We start from the raw sequence: 16,333 nt of genomic DNA, 5'->3' as shown, positions 1-16,333 counted from the left end.
AAGAAAGTGAAAGTGAAGTCGCTCAGTCGTGTCCGACTCTTTGCAAGCCCATGGACTGTAGCCTACCAAGTTCCTCTGTCCATGGGATTTTCCAGGCAATAGTACTGGAGTGGATTGCCATTTCCTTCTCCAGGGGATCTTCCCGACCCAGGGATCGAACCCAGGTCTCCCGCATCGTAGACAGACGCTTTACCTTCTGAGCCACCAGGGAAGTCCAATGAAAGAAAGGAATGTCTCAAAACTCAGAATGGCACCAGGCCCCTCACCCATAAGATGTATTTTGGGATAATCTTGGCACCAAATGGTTTATCTTGGGCCATGAAATGATTAACTTGAATCTTGAAGAAAGGCAGATCACCATACAAATAGTTTTATTTACATAGATTAGAGGAACAATATCGGGGTATAACACACTGGTTTATCAAGTAGGTTCTGGGGCCAAAAGGTGGAACTGACTTGAAGACAGAGTTTGGGGTCAATGTATAGTATATTAGCATAACTTAAGATAAACACTTCCATAAGAAAAAGGCATTGGTTAACTTCAGGTGAAACCAGGTGTCATGGCAACACAGAATTTTAAGAGAAATCTCTTTTAAAATTTGTATAGAGAAGGAAAAAATATCGCTAGTTTGTTTCCTCCTGCCGCTTAAGTGAGATAAAAATATCTTGACACTTGCTGGCTATTTCCTCCATTTGGAGACCCCTGGCCTTCCTGCCTGTTACCCTCTCAATGGAAGCAGGCTACCAAGTCTCGAGGAAAAGGGCATAGATCTACAAGGAGGAGGTAAGATATTTTGGGGTTGTCCTGAGAAGGGGCACAAGACTGTTGGACCAGTCTAGGAAAGACGTAGTCTTGAGAATCCCACAACCAAAAACCCTACGACAGGTCCAAGAATTTTTGGAAGCCACTGGGTTCTGTAGAATTTGGATCCCAGGATACTCTCAGATGGCCCAGCCCTTATATGAACTCCTAGCAGGGCCGGAAGGGGATTCACTAAATTGTACAGAGAGGCAATAACACACCTTTGAAAAGTTAAAATTGGCTATTACATCGGCACCCGTGCAGGGTCTGCCAGAACTTTCTGAGCCATTTACTGTTTATGTAACTGAAAAGGACAACGTGGCTATGGGGGTATTAATCCAGACTGTGGGGACATGAGACAGACCGGTGGCCTATCTCTCAAAACGGCTGGACAGCGTTGCTACCGGGTGGCCTGGGTGCTTACGGGCTATTGCCGCAGTTGCCTTACTGGTCCAAGAAGCGACCAAGCTGACTTTGGGCCAAAACTTAACTGTAAAAGTCCCCCATGAGGTCAACGCTCTCTCACTGGTGTAGCCACGCGTTCCGGGAAACAAACTCACTCAGAAGGACAATGCAGATAGCAGAGTGCAGTTTATTACACCAGCAGGCCCAAGGCAGAGTCTCCTCTTAGCCAAGGACCACACCAGTTTTTGTGAAAATCTTATATACCCTAAGTGTATAAGGTTCCCTGAAACTAGTCTGAACAAAAGAAAAAGAAAGATACAAGCAAAGTTAACCCGTGATCATATGCCTTAAGCCTAGGTAGTTAACAGTGGGCAGTTATCAATAGGCTTGTGGTCATACCCCCAATAAGTATAATAGAATGTTTGATTCTATCTGGTTACATAGATAATTAGGGTATACTTATAGGCATGGAGAGCCCTGGGGCTCTTCCTTCTGGGGGCCAGGTTTTCCAGTTGGTATGTCGTTTCCATAGATACTGGGCATACAGCTCAAAGTCCACAGTCCTGCCCAAGATGGAGTCCTCCTTTCAAGAGAAAGCCCGTTCTGTTTCCTCCTTCACTACGAGGGGGGGTCCCCACAAATGGTTATCAACATCCTGGATTACCCAACACCAGGGACTTTTATGAAAGAACCCCCATGTTACTATTAAGCTCTATCAGGCCTTAAATCTGGCTACACTCCTTCCTGTAGGGAAAGGTGGACCTTCACATAATCATGAAGCAATCCTGGAAGTTTATGCTTCCAGACCTGACCTGAGAGACCAGCCAGTCCCGGACCCAGACTGGGCCCCGGACGCCGATGGCATCAGGCTGGTGAAACAAGGACAGCGGCTGTCGGGGTGCGCAGTAGTCACAGAGAAGACCATAGCCGAGGCTGGCTCTCAGCCATCCCACTGGTCTGCTCAACGGGCCGAATTACGGGCTCTAATTCAGGCCCTCCAGTTGTCGAAAGGTAAGACAATCATTTACACTGACTCCAGGTATGCCACAGCTACTCTGCTTGTGCAAGGGGTCCTATACACGGAGAGACGGCCCTTGACAGCTAGCGGAAAAGACATTCAAAACAAGGGAGAAATCTTGACCCTACTAGATGCTGTATGGGAACCTGAACAAATACCAGTGATACATTGCCGGGGTCACCAAAAAGAGGATGGCCCACAGCTGGGGAAACTGGTTGGCAGATAGAGGTGCAAAACGAGCGGCAGAGGAATTTGGAGGCACTGGGGGCGAGATTGGTAAGACTTTTATGCTTAACAACTCTCCCACAGTATACCCTGGCCCAAGACCAGCTGTCTGAAACAGAAAGGGCCACCAAGAATGAAAGGGGTTGGTGGGAACTGCCGGATGGCAGGTTGCTAGTTCCGAAGGCACTGGCCCCTTCATCAGTGTCTCCGGTATAGCAGACTACCCACTTGGGATGTGACAAAACGGAAAAGTTAATTCGGAAATATTTCTTAATACCACGGCTTTCTTCCCTGTGTAAAATGGAATCCCAGAACTGTTCTGCTTGCTCACAGGTCAATGCTGCCCCCGGACATAAACAGAAAACTCCAGGAATACAGTTAAAGAGCACTCTGCCCTTTGATCCAGAAGTGGACTTTACTAACACGAAACCCTGCAGACACTATCGTTATTTACTGGTCACGGTATGTACCTTCTCAGGATGGGTGGAGGCCTTCCCCACCCGAGCTGAAAAAGCAAATGAAGTGGCTCGCTGTCTGATTCGAGAAATAATCCCCAGATTCGGGTTCCCAACCAGTATAGGATCAGACAACGGCCCTGCTTTCGTAGTCGATTTAATTCAACAAGTATGTAAAGCTCTAAATGTCAAATGCAAATTACATACCCCATATTGGCCCCAGAGTTCCGGAATGGTGGCCAGAACTAACTGAACCCTTAAAGAAACACTTTCAAAATGTATCATAGAGACTGACTGTTCATGGATAGACTTACTTCCAGTGGCCTTGCTCAAATTAAGAGTGAACCTGCATTAGCACGGTTATTCTCCTTATGAAATTGTCTATGAGAGACGCCCTCCCATAGTAAGACAGGTGTTGGCAAATTTGCCACAAGTAAGAGGAGATGGGATTTTGCAGCAAATGGAACAATTAGGTAAGGTAATAAGCCAGGGAACTAAGTGTGTCCAAGAAAGGGTGCCATTCCCCCTTGAGAAACAGATTCATGAGTTTGTGCCCCAGGATCAGGTGTGGGTCAAGGACTGGAACCGTGACTCCTTGGCCCCATGGTGGAAAGACCCATACACTGTTGCTCTAACTACGCCTAGGGCAGTTAAAGTGGCAGGTGTCCCTCCCGGGAGGCATCACATAAGGGTGAAGAAGACATACTATGCAGAGTCCGAGGACACCGAGTGGACTACACAAAGGAACGCTGCTGATCCCTGTGAAACCAAGATCATCTTAAAAAAGAGGAAACAGAAATAAAGCTCTGCAATCAACTTCTGCTACATGGGCTTCCCGGCATCATCCTGAGACTCGCCAGTTTCAGCACAAGACAACGTTTTCATCTCGTGGGCACATTCCTATGCAGGCTTTGATAACACCTCTAACTGCTGAGTTTGTGGAGCCATGCCTTTGTCAGTGATGGATGGACTTCCTTGGTAGGTGTCTCCTCTCTCTCTGTAAGGGAGATTTTAGCCCCCTCTGTTCCTTTTTGAGACACCAATGAGAAACATTTCTTTCTTTGGTTACTCAGAACCTGTCGCTTCTTTCTTGGTGTAAACTGGACTCTAATCAGACTGATCAAGGTCATAGGGTGACATTTGTAGTAAATGCAAGCTTTATTACTTAAAAAATAAAAAAGGATGAGAACTCTAGGGCCAGTAAAAAGGGCCAGTCCATCAGGTACTTTGAACAATTTGACCAGATATGAGACAAATATTTTTGAAGGACTCCAGAACAAAGCCAGCCTATTGTCCCTGCCCCTATCTGTTGGGAGCAAAGGGGACAGAAGATTGTATTTGGTGACCATCCTGTAGATCCCAAAGAATTAAAATATGTGGGATACTTTTCCTCTGAGCAATGTGAACAAATATTAGAGGTCACCTATCGCTGGCCAGGCTCAGACTGGAAGAACAACCCTGGGATCCGATGGGTGGCCCCGAACGGTACCCAGTGGCAGTGTGGAATTTGTGCCCTTGGCTTCCAGTCTGTTGGGTTGGCAGCTGCACTTTAGGATTTGCCTTTGCTCATGGAAGTATTAAGCCATCCTTACAACAAGCCCCAGAAGATGTGCCTTATTTACATGTGCGGCGGGCAAGGTCCATGTTTCAATGGTATGATTACATAGCTGCCTTGTTCATACCATCTATAGGAACAACAGATATTATGATTAAAATAGAAGCTCTAACTAACTGCATGAAACAGGCCCTCCTGGACAATGCAAAGGCGATCCAAGCTTTAAATGAAGAACAGATACAAAGGAGGAAGGCAGTAATTCAAAATCAGACGGCTTTAGAAATACTTAACGGCTGCTCAAGGAGGGACCTGTGCTACAGTTAAAGTTGAGTGTTGTGTATATATTCCTGATTTATCTGGCAATGTATCAGCTGCTCTAGCGGACATGAAAAAACAGGTAAAAGCTATATCTAGTGATAATATTCCTTTTTGGACTTCTGTTTTGTCGTGGATAAAGGGCGATTGGTGGAAAACTATATTGGCCATTGTTACAGTGGCTCAGTTGGTTTTGTTATGTGGACCTTGCATTTTCCAACGTATTGTCAACTTTGTTTCGCTGAGATTGAATTCATTCACCCAAATATATGCTAGAAGACCCAAGGTACAGTACATCCTTATGAATGATGCTCACACTGGAAGCTGGGAGCATCAAGAGAGGGGAATGAAGGAAGAAAGGAGAGGGTTGCCCTGACTAAACTGACTCTATTTTAAAGGGAAGGAAACTCCATCTTGCACTCGGCAAACTTTGGACTACATATCTGGTAACCAAGCCTCCCCAACGGATAAACACCAGACCAGGCTGACCTCTTACCTAGACTCTCCAGAGCCAAAAAGTATGCAATAATCCACTATATAATCAATCACTTTCTGTAGTTCTTTTTTTTTGAGCTGTAGTTCTAATAATGTCCATTGATGTGAGCTACACCGCATGCCTAGATGACCTTTAGAATATGAATCATGACTGGAACCTGTTTATATCTCTTCCTAACATTTTCCAGAGCAGACTTGAGAAATTTGGGGATGTGGGCTTGGGCATGTACACTTCAGGTATAAAAGGTTGTCACAAAGATTGGTCGGGGGTCCTTGGCTAAGGAGGAAACTCTGCCTGGGACCCGCCGGTGTAATAAACTGCACTCCACTATCCACGCTGTCCTTCTGAGTGAGTTTTGCTTCCCAGGGCGTTTGGCTCTAACAATAATACCTCATGATTGTTAGGTAAAAGATGACCAGGTACACCAAAAGAATGTCTAACAGGCTTTAATGGTGAAGCGCTCCCGGGCGGGGTTCCCAGACCCGAACGGGGCAGGTCGAGGAAGTCCGTGTGCCCGGGCTGCGTTAGAAGTTTGTTTATATATGCACGCTGCGAGGGATGGCAGGGTTTAGTGGATAGGGGTTTGGATAGGTTGCCGGTTCACAGCGTCGCGGGCTGATAGGTCTTTCTATGCGGCTGGGGCAGGGTGGCTTTAGTGGTGAAGTGTGCTGTCATTGGTCCCTGGGATCCGGGGAGCCTCTCTCCATTAGGGACTTCCATTGGCGGGGGAGAGGAGGGGCGGATCGTCATGGCAACCAGCGAAGTGTGCTGTCATTGGTCCCCGGGATCTGGGAGGATCCTTCCGTTAGGGACCTTCTCAGCAGCAGGAGGGAGAGGAGGGGCGGCCCATCATGGCCCTCGGGGTCCGACCTTACAATGATGTCAACATTTCTTCCATCACTTGTAAAGACAATTTCATCTTGGGGTTTCCCTGATCGTTTAGTAGTTAGGACTTCAAGCTTCCAATGTAGGGGACATGGATTCAATCCTGGTCAGGGAACTAACTGTTACAACCTCACCAGAACCATGACAGTCTCAGAGAGGTGCACTAGGCCAAAAATAATCCCTGAGTCAGGCTTCCGGGGATGATAACTTTGGCCAGTCAGAGAGATGATAACTCTGGCCAATCAGAGGGATGATAAGTGGCCAATCAGTAAATACCAGGAAACCCCTGCAGCCAATCAACCTTTGCCAACTCCCTGTCTTTGTTCTAAACTTATAAATACTGCTGAAAATGTGGGCTCGGGGCTCTTGTTCTACTCCACTGAGTTGGATGTGACAGGAGCCCTGGCTCGAGCTAGCAATAAACCCCTTTATGCTTTTGCATTGTTGTGGATGTCTTATTCTCTCAGTTTTGGGGATTCGAACTCTGGGCAAAACATTTGGGGCTCGCCCGGGATCCCTTTAACTGGGAAGAATAACATTCTCCCAGTAGAAAGGGTTTCCTCACTAGGAGGAGAGATATCTGAGCACCGGTGTTAGTTCTGGTTAAGTCCAGTGTAAGGCTGAGGCCCGGTATCGTGCCGGGGAGGCGGCTGGCTCTGGTTACTGGATTAGGTCCAGCATAAGGCCAAGGCCCAGCATCGAGCTGGGGGGGGCGGCTGGCTCTGTGAACATCCTGCAGGTAAGACTGAGTGGAAATTCAAGAAGACCCAGCATTGTGTTGTTGGTGACCACTTTGCGTTTGTTGTCTGTTTGTCTATTTGTTGTGTTTGCGGGAGTGCTGGCACCATCTTTGCTCTTTGTGCTCTTTTGGCTCCCAGTGTACTTTTCTGTGATCATGGGACAAACAACTTCTACTCCTTTATCTCTTATATGACTAACCACTTCTCTGATTTTAAGTCTAGAGCACAGAATCTATCATTGCTGGTGAAGAAAAGCAAGTTAGTAACTTTTTGTTCTTGCCTTTTGATGTCGGCTGGCCACAAGAGGGCACCTTCAGCCTGCCTGCTATTTGAGTGGTCAGAGAGAGGGTGCTCGCCCCCTACCCTTCGGGGCACCCAGACCAAACTCCATACATTCTGGTCTGGCAGGATCTGATGGAAAACTCCCCGGCCTGGCTAAAACCTTTTGTTTTTCAGCCCCTCACTTCCCTTCCCTCTTCCCCGTCCTTGGCTTCATTAGGTCCGCAGGTACTAGTCGTGGGAGCATCCAAAGAGAAAGAGGACAAAGAGCGCAACAACCGGGTGGAACCGGTATTCCAGGAATCCTCACTATACCCCAATTTACTCGACCTGGAGACCGAACTCTCCCCGCCCCCCTATGCAGATCCACTTTTGCCCCCATAGGTTCCTCAGGTCTCTTCTGAAGGGATACAAAGGGACACCAAGCCTTCGGCCCCAGCCCGGGAAGGAGGCCCCGCCCAAGGGACTCGGGGAAGAGCCAGGGGCATCACCAATATGGCGGAAGAAAACAACCTGGAAGCTCCCTCCTCCACAGTCCAGGCATTTCCAGTTCGGGCGGGGCCTGCCCGAGCAGACGGAGAACAGACATACCAGTACTGGCCCTTTTCCACCAGTGATCTTTACAACTGGAAAACTCAGACCCCTTCATTCTCTGAAAAACCTCAGGGCCTCATTGACCTTTTAGAATCTATCCTTTTCACTCATAACCCCACCTGGGATGACTGTCAACAGTTGTTACAAGTGCTCTTTACTACAGAGGAATGCGAACGGATCTTGTCAGAAGCAAGAAAGAATGTGTCGGGGGTAGATGGGAGACCCACTACGCAGCCTAGCCTGATTGATGAGGGATTTCCCCTGACGCGGCCCTGCCGGGACTTCGAGCGCACTGAAGGTAAGAAGCGTCTCCGAGTGTACCGCCAGACTCTCATGGTCAGCCTCCGAGCGGAGGAGGCCAATAAATTTGGCTAAAGTAAATCTGGTTAGACAAGAGCCAAACGAGAGCCCGGCAGCTTTCCTTGAGAGATTAATGGAAGCTTTTAGGCAGTACACCCCCATGGACCCACAAGCCGATGAGTCACACGCAGCAATCATGCTAGCATTCATGAATCAGGCAGCCCCAGATATCAGGAGGAAACTACAAAAAATAGAGAGGTTGGGAGAGCAATCCCTGCAAGACCTGGTGAGGGCAGCAGAGAGGGTTTTTAATCATAGAGAGACTCCAGAGGAAAGGGAGGAACGCGGTAGGTGAGAGGAAAGAGAATTCAGGGCTGAAGAAAACCGTAGGAATCAGAAAGAATTAGCCCAGATATTCTTTGCAGGGGTAGAACAGGGAGCTAATTCTCGGAGAACAAGGGAAGTCCATTCGAAGGGTGAAGGGAAGCCAGCAAGGTAAGGACTTAAAAAGGACCAGTGTGCGTTTTGCAAGGAGATAGGACATTGGAAAAGTAAGTGCCCCAAGAAAAACCTAAGGGAAAGACCCACCAAGCAGGAGGTGTCCTCCGCATCCTCCACGGGGGCCCACATCCTATATGCAGGAGAGGATAGCGATTAGGGGGGAAAGGGCCCGGCACCCCTCCCCGAGTCCTGGATAACTATACATGTGGAGGGGAAACCGGTTGGCTTCATGGTGGACACGGGAGCTCAATACTCGGTCCTTAACTGGAAAGACGGACCGATGTCTAAAAAGACCAGCTGGGTACAAGGGGCCACTGGGACTAAATGATATGGATGGACTACTAAACGTCGTGAACTTGGGGGCCCAGCAGGTGACCCACTCTTTTCTTGTGATACCAGAATGCCCAGCACCCTTGTTGGGAAGAGACTTACTATCTAAAGTCAATGCCCAAATTCACTTTGACCACGGAGAGATATCAGTTCTAGATGGGACCGGACATCCCATACAAGTCTTGTCTCTGGCATTGAGGGACGAATACAGACTGTATCAGCCAAAGCCGCTCATGGCCATTGACCCCAATGTACAACCTTGGGTCCAAAAATACCCTCTAGCCTGGGCAGAAACTGCGGGGGTAAGACTAGCCAAGCAGAGGCCTCCCATCATTGTCGAACTGAAATCGGACGCCACCCATATCTGGGTAAAACAATACTCTTTGAGCCTAGAAGCCCGGCAAGGAATCGCACCACATATACAACGGCTTCTGGAGGCAAAAATTCTTAAAAGGTGCCGATCTCCATGGAATACTCCCTTGTTACCTGTGAGAAAGCCAGGGGGAACGGACTTTAGGCCTGTGCAGGATCTTCGTGAAGTCAACAAATGGGTGAGTGATATACATCCAACCGTCCCTAACCCGTACACCCTTTTGAGTAGCCTCCCGCCAGACTACGTCTGGTATACTGTCCTGGACTTGAAAGATGCCTTTTTCAGTTTACCCTTGGCCCCCTTGAGCCAAGAGATCTTTGCATCAAATGGATAGAAGAAGGCAGCCAGATTTCAGGACAGCTAACTTGGACTCGACTTCTGCAAGGCTTTAAGAATTCACCAGCGCTATTCAATGAGGCTCTGGGTGAAGACCTCCATGAGTACCAGGTTGATCATCCCAACATTGTTCTGTTGCAGTATGTTGATGATCTTATGCTAGCTGCAACCACTGAGGAGGCATGCCTAGAAGCAACAGGCAACCTCCTTCAAACTTTGGGGACCTTGGGGTACCGGGCTAGTGCAAAGAAGGCCCAAATTGCTAAGCAGGAAGTCATATACCTAGGGTATAAAATAAAACAAGGATGGAGATGGCTGACGCAAGCCATGAAAGAGGCCATATTGCAGATCCCTGAGCCAGCAACTCCTCAACAAGTGAGAGAATTTCTTGGGACTATTGGGTATTGCCAGCTATGGATCTTGGGATTTGCTGAAAAGGCCCGGCCACTATATGAAGGAAGTAGAAAAAATAAAAACTGGACTTGGACTGAACCAATGAAACGGGCTTTTCAAGAACTCAGACAGGCTCTGCTGGAAGCCCCAGCCCTTGCTCTCCCTGACCCGTCCAAGCCCTTCCAATTGTTCGTAGATGAAAAACGGGGAGTGGGAAAAGGAGTCTTGACGTAGCAGTGGGGGCCTTGGAGGCGACCAGTGGCCTACCTATCCAAATGACTGGACCCGGTGGCTGCGGGGTGGCCACCGTGCCTCCGAATCATTGCCGCTACTGCCCTCCTGGTCCATGTTGCTGACAAGCTGACTTATAGACAGTGACTCCTGGTCTATACTCCCCATGCCATCGAAGGGATTCTGAAGCAGCCACCGGGTAAATGGATCTCTAACGCCCATTTGACCCATTATCAGGCTTTGCTGCTGGACACCCCCTGGATACACTTCCAGACGCCCTGCTTCCTGAACCCAGCTACTCTCTTACCCAACCCGGAAGAAGACAGCCCCCTCCACGATTGTGGTGAGATATTGGCTGAGACGACGGCAATACGAAAAGACCTAACAGATGTGCCTTTAAATAACGGTGAACTGATATGGTTTACAGATGGAAGCAGTTTTATGAAAGATGGACAGAGAAAGGCTGGAGCCGCAATAGTTGATGACTCTGGGAAGATAATATGGGCTGAAGCCCTTCCCCCGGGTACCTCCGCCCAAAAAGCGGAACTAATAGCCTTAATACAGGCTCTGGAGAAGGCAAACGGAAAAAGAGTCACTATTTATACCGACAGTCGGTATGCATTCAGCACCGTACACATCCAGGGCCCAATATATAAAGAGCGGGGGTTAAAAATCTGCCTGAGATCCGCAGACTCTTAGCAGCCGTCCAACAGCCTCGAGCACTGTCAATAGTACATGTCCCTGGACATCAAAAGGGAAGAGACATCAAGGCTCGTGGCAACCGAGCCACTGATATGGCGGCTCGTGAGGCGGCTGACAGGGACTGCACAGCCCCTATACTAACTGTGGGGCTGCCACCCCCAGGTATGGGAACTTTGCCCCCAACCCCCAAGTATTCCTCTTCTGATCTCAATTGGATTCAAGAAAATGCCAGCCCTCAGGAGGGCGAAGACGGATGGTATCGGGACCAGGATGACAGCTTGATACTTCCAACCAAGTTGGGTCAACACCTCTGTACGCACCTACATCTGACCACCCATCTAGGAGAAAAAAAGACTCTAACTCTCTTACAGACAGCACATTTGCGGTTTCCCCGACAACAGGCGACAGTACGGGACATAGTCCAGGCCTGCAAAGCATGCCTGATGATGAAGCCGGGAAAAGGACAGCATACAGGAATGAGGTACCGGGGAGAAAGCCAGGGCAACTCTGGGAGATAGATTTTACAGCGGTAAGACCAGGCCAAGTATGGGTACCGTTATCTGTTAGTTTTGGTGGATACTTTTTCTGGGTGGGTGGAAGCATTCCCTACTAAGGGAGAAACAGCAATGATAGTAGCTAAAAGAATCCTAGAAGAAATAGTACCTAGGTTTGGGCTGCCGGTGACTATTGGCTCTGATAACGGGCCTGCCTTTGTGAGTCAGATTGTACAGGGACTGGCCTTAGCTCTGGGGACCAAATGGAAGCTGCATTGTGAATACAATCCCCAGAGCTCAGGACAGGTTGAGAGGATGAATCGGACTTTAAAAGAAACTTTGGCAAAATTGGCAATAGAGACTGGCAGGGACTGGGTGACTCTCCTTCCCTTTACTCTCTTCCATGACATAATACCCCCTACAAGCTGAACTTAACCCCTTTTGAAATTATGTATGGGAGGCCCCCTCCCATATGCCCTATCTTTGAGGGAAGAAAACAACCACCCCCTACTTTAGGACAGTTCCAGGAAGCCCTGATGGCATTAGGCAAGGTGGCATAAGCATGTCTGGAAATTGATCAGGGAAATCCACGAGGGTCAGAACAAGGGGACCATCCCCTTACATAATATTGGTCCCGGAGATTGGGTCTGGGTCAAGCGACACCAACCCAAGACATTAGAACCTAGATGGAAAGGTCCTTATGTTGTTCTTCTTACCACCCCCACTGCTTTAAAGGTCGACGGTATCGGATCTTGGGTGCACTGCCACCACGTACGCCAAGCTACTCCAGAAGAGCAAGAGAGGGCCCAAAAGGAATCGGAGGTAACGCCGCACCCTTCAAACCCCTTCAAGATAAAGCTCATCCGCCACAGGATCCAGACAAATCATCCTGACTGTCCTATTGGTGACCATCCTCCTCGACCCTGGAGCCACCCATGACAACCCGCACCAGCTGGCCAAAATCACCTGGAAACTTCAAGACGGACTAACACGAGAGGTGCTCAACTTAACCACAGAAATACATCCTCCGAACACCTGGTGGCCAGACCCGTTATGGAAATTAGTTAAGGCAGCCTATATAACCTTAAATCAAACTAACCCGGAAGCAACTAGATCTATACCCCCCTTACTATGAAGCAGTGGGTCTTAACGCCTCTTACGGCCTGACTTATAGTATAGATCCTCCGCAATGTCGCTGGAGAGAACGGAAAATGGGCCTCACAATGAAAAAAGTTTGGGGAAAGGGACTCTGTGTGGGCAGAGTTCCACCCAAAAATTCCCCCTTATGTGCCTACACAGCCGAACCCACAGAGCTACCTGAGATTAAATGGATTATCCCAGAGATGGGGGGATGGTGGGTCTGCTTATGTACTGGTCTAACCCCTTGTTTGTAGGGAACAAGGTATAAAGAAGGTTGAGAAGTGCTTGCAAACGAGACTCTCAACCAGGGCTGAACATTCTTGCAAACGAGATGTTCAGCTAAGAATCCTCTGTTTGTTCCCGTGGGAAAAGAACATTTCTTGCACACAAGGATGTTTCTCTGATTCCTCAAAAGGAACAGACCCAGGGACAAAACGGATTCTAAGTTGATAAGGATGTTCCCCAAAACAAAGTCTTAGCTGCAGTAAATAAGTCAAGGTAAAGGTTATCTCGCCCTGCGCCTGCGCACTCTATAGTCTCTGAATCATAGTGCTTGGCAACTTGCCCTGTAGGTTGTTGTGCAAGGGATATAAAATAAAGCAGCTATAAAAAGCAAGTGTTAAAACATAAAGATTAAAACCACTCTGCAGTGTTGGTGTTTCATTCCATCGCAAGCAGTTGTTTACACATCTCAGTATTCAATCCTAAAGAAGAGTTCTGCATCTTGGTGGCAGTTGTGCCAAAAATCCTGTACCACCCTGAAGAGATAATGTACGACTACTGGGCCCAAAAACAAACACCCGGTCAAATGATACAAGGCAGAACCAAGAGAAAACCTATTGCAGCCATCACCATAGCGACCAGGTTCAGCCTTGGGATCGATGGGGCAGGGACTGGGATAGCAGCCTGTCCCTCCAAGGCCAGGGATTTACTCCATTGCGGGCGGCCATAGATGAAGACATTACCCACCTAGAACAGTCAATTAGTCCCCTAGAAAAATCGCTGACCTCCCTGTCCGAGATGGTCTTGCAAAACCGAAGAGGGCTAGATCTAATTTTTCTGCAGCAAGGGGGGCTCTGCGTGGCCCTGGGAGAAGAATGTTGTTTCTACGCACACCACACCGGGATAATAAGAGAATCTATGGCAAAAGTGAGAGAAGGACTAGCCCAGCGAAAGAGAGAGCGAGAAGCCCAGCAGGAATGGTTTGAATCTTGGTTTCAACAATCTCCGTGGCTGACAACATTAATTTCTACCCTGGTGGGGCCTCTTATGGTGCTTTTACTAATACTCACCTTTGGCCCATGCATCCTCAACAGGCTCATTACGTTTATAAAAGAGCGTATTAATACAGTTCAACTATTTGTGCTTAGACAACAATATCAAACTGTACCCCAGAACAAAGAGGAAGATTCCTCTATATGATCTAAAGATGGGGAATGTTACAACCTCACCAGAGCCATGACAGGCTCAGAGAAGTGCACTAGGCCAAAAATAATCCCTGAGTCAGGCTTTGGGGGATGATAACTCTGGCCAATCAGAGGGATGATAAGTGGCCAATCAGTTATGCCCAGAGTCCGAGTCCCAAAAACAGAGAATAAGATGTCCACAGCAATGCAAAAGCATAAAGGGGTTTATTACCAGCTCGAGCCAGGGCCCAGGTTTCATTCAGCACGGTGGAATCCGACAAAGGCCCTGAGCTCTGAATCACATATACTTTTATACAGACGGTTCTTTGTTTCTGTAACAGCATAGCTGATTGGTTAAACCGTACGTGCGCGGGACTTTTAAACCTCGCATCTCTATCTGGATTGGCTCGGGTCTGGCGCGGGCGGGGGCTACGGGATTTTTTTTTTTTTTGATTGGTCAAGCTACACTGCCTGCGGGAGTTCCCAGAGCCTCAGCTTTTTTTTCAGGCCTAGCCTGCCCCTTTGTGCCTGTCCTGGCTTCAGTTTGGTCCTAACATTCCCCCGTCTTCAGCTACACAGAGGAATCTTCCTCTTTATTTTGGGGCAGGGCCTGATACTATTGCCTCAGTACCATCAGTTGGACGGTATTGATGCGGTCTTTTACAAAGGCAACAAGCTTAGTTATTATGCATGGACCAAAATTAAGTATTAATAGTAGCACTATTAGAGGGCCCACCAGGGTAGAAATTAGCGTTGTTAACCACAGGGACTGTTGGAACCAGGATTCAAATTAATTTCAAGACTTTTTTTTTTTAATTTAGCCCTTTTTTTTTTTTTAATCTTGGCCAGGGACTTCCTGATTACCCCTGAGTGATTTACATAAAAACAACGTTTTTCTCCTAACACAGCACATAGGCCCCCTGAGAGACTTTATACTCAAGATACTTTTTGGGAATTGGGGTGGAGGTCTCTTTCTTCTGTAACTTCTTCCTGCTGTGCGTGGGTGTGGCCTGCCTAGCAGAGCAGAAGTCTCTCTCTACCTGATCTAAGTTGGGGTTTTCCACATCTGAAACCAGCTTCTACCCTTGTAGTAACAGCAATTTAGTTGGCCCCTCTCAGAGATGGAATAGACAAGGGCCAAACAAGAGACCTAACAGGATGGTCATCTCTGGTCCCCGGGAACAGAAGGCAACATTTGGGGTGAGGGTTGCAGGGTTTGTGACCCCTTTTGATTGGTTGGTGGTGAGGCAACAGAGCTATGCTCCAGGAATCCTGTGTTCAGTCTGAAGTTGCCATCTTCCACCTGGGTGGGGGCTCAAAGACACTGTTATGAAAATGGTGGCATCCAAGCCTAACATGACCCAGAAAACTCAAGTGTTTAGCAATACAAAGTCTAATCTGAAAGTACACCCATAGCATCACCTAGTTATTTCCCAGGATATCTGAACCATAGCTACTCTATTTTAACTTTTAATTGTAAACTTTTCCTCAATAGCCAAAGCAGATTTTACCATTAATGACATCAGTGTTTCTCTAGGTACGGGAAGATGCAAGAATTGGGACTCATAAAATCTTTTCCTGAAAAGATCTAACTATCTGAAGGCCTGTTCTGCCAGTTTTTTTCCAGAGCACAGAGTGCCTCATTCCTGATTTTTACCCTGAACTCCTTTCAGGGGCGTTGAAAGTCAGCAGTTGCAGCGGGCATGATTTAATCTTTGTAGATGCAGATGGCGAGTGCCAGTCTTCAGTTGGCAGAGCCCCTTTTTGCTCATCAACTTGACCATGATTATGTGGGGGAGCACTTCATGACCATTTTATCTCATGGTGCTGAGAATGTCCATTCTCAGGTTTGGCAAAGATTCTGTTGACAGGCCACTCAATGTGCTGTTACTGGACTAGGCCATAAAACAGTATCTAAAATTCTCTGGACCACCTGTCTTACTAGCTTTTTGGTCCAGGAAAATATTCCCTCTTGTTGCTTCTTGCCATATCTAGAGTTACACTGTTACCATCATTGATCTCATATGGGACTATATATTATTCTATTAGAGGCCTCACACACACATTTGACAGGGTAAGAAACAGCAATTTTGTAAAACAGGGGAAATACAAATAACATAGCCAGCAGTATTAGTAAAGTCACAAGTAAGACTTATGTTAAGAACTCCCATTAGATGTAGCCCAGTATATCTTTAGGTCATCTGACTTAGTCTGCCCTGTAGAATCTTTATCTTCCAGGGAAATTACATGTTGGCACCATCTATAAGGCCCATAGCCTAGTTTTTTAGTGTTACTAGACTGATTATCTTTAGTATGATTTAATTTTTTTTTTTTTAACATAGTGGAGACTTTAAACCT

At 47.6% G+C, this 16,333-nt stretch overlaps 1 pseudogene; it reads left to right on the top strand.

Annotated features, from left to right (window-relative positions):
- The first annotated feature begins 8,850 nt into the window (after window positions 1-8,850).
- LOC120873091 lies at window positions 8,851-12,368 on the top strand (annotated as a pseudogene).
- The last annotated feature ends 3,965 nt before the right edge of the window (window positions 12,369-16,333 follow it).

Source organism: Oryx dammah, unplaced genomic scaffold (assembly GCF_014754425.2).
Source record: "Oryx dammah isolate SB20612 unplaced genomic scaffold, SCBI_Odam_1.1 HiC_scaffold_13, whole genome shotgun sequence".
Classification (NCBI taxonomy): domain Eukaryota; kingdom Metazoa; phylum Chordata; class Mammalia; order Artiodactyla; family Bovidae; genus Oryx; species Oryx dammah.
The sequence above is the reverse complement of the archived record's forward strand: the minus strand, read 5'-3'. Positions and strand labels throughout refer to the sequence as shown.